This window comes from Tigriopus californicus, chromosome 8, assembly GCF_007210705.1.
Source record: "Tigriopus californicus strain San Diego chromosome 8, Tcal_SD_v2.1, whole genome shotgun sequence".
NCBI classification, from domain to species: Eukaryota; Metazoa; Arthropoda; class Copepoda; order Harpacticoida; family Harpacticidae; genus Tigriopus; species Tigriopus californicus.
The window spans coordinates 12,088,258-12,090,197 of record NC_081447.1 but is presented as its reverse complement, the minus strand read 5'-3'; the positions used below and the strand labels follow the sequence as shown (position 1 = coordinate 12,090,197).

The window sequence follows — 1,940 nt, the reverse complement described above, 5'->3', positions numbered from 1 at the left end:
AAAGAAAGAGAGATCCAATAAGCCCGGGCATAAGAAAACCGTTCTTTGAGGCATAAACATTGTGCATTTTTGAATGACTTCACTGTGTTGACCCGTGTTGAAGCCGCAAATCAAAGGTGATCCATTAATTTCCCGGAGAGGTGACAACTAAAGCTATCCGTGGTGCAGTCTCCAATAGATCCCCTGAAAAGTAGAAAAGTGGCAGAATTAAGAAGCAAATTTACGAAGTTGGATAAAACAGCCACTTTATGCAATAAAAATTTGATAGTTTCGGAAATCGAGTTCATACATCAATATTCCTTCGTCCAAATTGACTAAAAGCACAAAACGATATTCCACTCATAAGTAGACGCAGGATTTTCTTTTTTTTCCTATTCAATACTAGACATGGGTCCCTTGGTGCTAAAAATTGAAATTTAGTCAATGGGCGGATGATTCTATTTACCATTGGTACTGGAGATGCTCGAAGCGTTTCTACCGTTGGTCCAGCGATGGAAAACGTCTGGAATAAAAGAATGCCTTGTGCTGAATGCCTTTAAATATAAGTAAAAAAACCTAAAAAAATAGATCAAACCGTGAAATCCAGCCTGATTCGGCAAATATTTGATGAGCATTTGCAAATCGTGAACGTGCACGGATCTGCCGTGGGCGTGGATGTACTCGCTTGAACGAGGTAAGTGCAGTTTTCAGAAAGTGGTCCCACCGCAAGCCAAACTAACTGCAAATGGAGAAATGTCATGGATTAAAACTGTAATACCCTGCATAAAAACTGTGTCTTTTTGACAACTTACAAACGCAACAAACGCCAAATCCTTGGGCACAAGATCCGGCCGATTCTTTTTCTTAATGGGAACTGGTTTCTTTTTTAGAATTGCACATACATCCGGGTAAGATAGTGACGATCGTACGTATTTTTCAGATAGTCATAAAAAATTGGTCTTTTCGTTATAGAACAGTGGATATCCCTCGGCCGACACCACCGTAAGCGAAACGTGTACATACAACTTCGACCGGATTTGCGACAGTAAGTTCTCAAAACAATTATGATCCAAATTTTCTCGTAGCTGTTGCTGATGGTGAGGTAGTAGGTTTTCAATCAAGACACAACTAATTTGCTTTTACTTTTGCTCTGTCTTTAGATCTTTGCCAAATCAGGTAAGCCTCCTTGTCGCATATACGTAGATGTCATAGTTACAGAAAGAGTGACATTGATATCCCTTGGATTCTTATTTGTTGGTATTTTCTCATCAATTCCTTTCTTTTTTTCAGGTTGGATTTTGATACTTTCAATTCGTTGAGTTCAGCAGCAGGTAAGTAGGTCTATTATATACCCAACGAGCATGTCTTCAGCGCAGGAAACATTTCTCAATGGCTCTTTTTTGCTTTGTACTCTAATCTTTTTTAACATGATTTAGGCTTGTGTGGAACCGCGGCAGATGCAATAACAGTCACTAGTCCATTTTCATCTGCATCCAACTCGTTTCCTCCAACGTTATGTGGAACACTTACGGGACAACACAGTAAGTCGAACAAAATGAAAGATTGTTCTCTCCTTTGCTGAGAAACGTAATCCAGTGTGGTTAATTCGGAGGATGGCCATAGACATCCAGATTTTGTTTTGAAGTCGATGAACAGCGTCAGGTTTGCGGTCAAGCAGGACCTAGGAGAGAAAACACCTTCTAAACAATATCACACGGGCCAAACAATTTGTAAATTCGAGGCTTCTCCTGAACTGACACAAACGCAAAAACAGGATTTTTTGAGGTTAGAGAGCCTAGTCAAAGATTTGATAGCAGTAGTCCATCGAAGGGCTATCTGCCCATGCAAGGGCTTTATTTGAATGTGCATTGCCTTATTTCCAAAAAAGACAGCACTAAGTTCAAGGTTCTTGAGGAACTAGCTTTAGATAGGCAGGTCTCGTTCATTTCCATGACAGAAAC

The 1,940-nt window shown here is 40.1% G+C and overlaps 2 long non-coding RNA genes across 2 annotated transcripts; one reads left to right on the top strand and one right to left on the bottom strand.

Moving 5' to 3' along the window:
* Nucleotides 1-470: 470 nt before the first annotated feature.
* Nucleotides 471-834, bottom strand: LOC131885506 (uncharacterized). Its single transcript, XR_009373848.1, has 3 exons — nt 792-834; nt 575-718; nt 471-502 (listed from the first exon to the last, which is right to left on the bottom strand). It is a non-coding gene; the product is annotated as an uncharacterized LOC131885506 (long non-coding RNA).
* Nucleotides 835-861: 27 nt separating this feature from the next.
* LOC131885504 (uncharacterized) lies at nt 862-1,520 on the top strand. Its single transcript, XR_009373847.1, has 5 exons — nt 862-887; nt 952-1,024; nt 1,140-1,155; nt 1,270-1,310; nt 1,416-1,520. It is a non-coding gene; the product is annotated as an uncharacterized LOC131885504 (long non-coding RNA).
* The last annotated feature ends 420 nt before the right edge of the window (nt 1,521-1,940 follow it).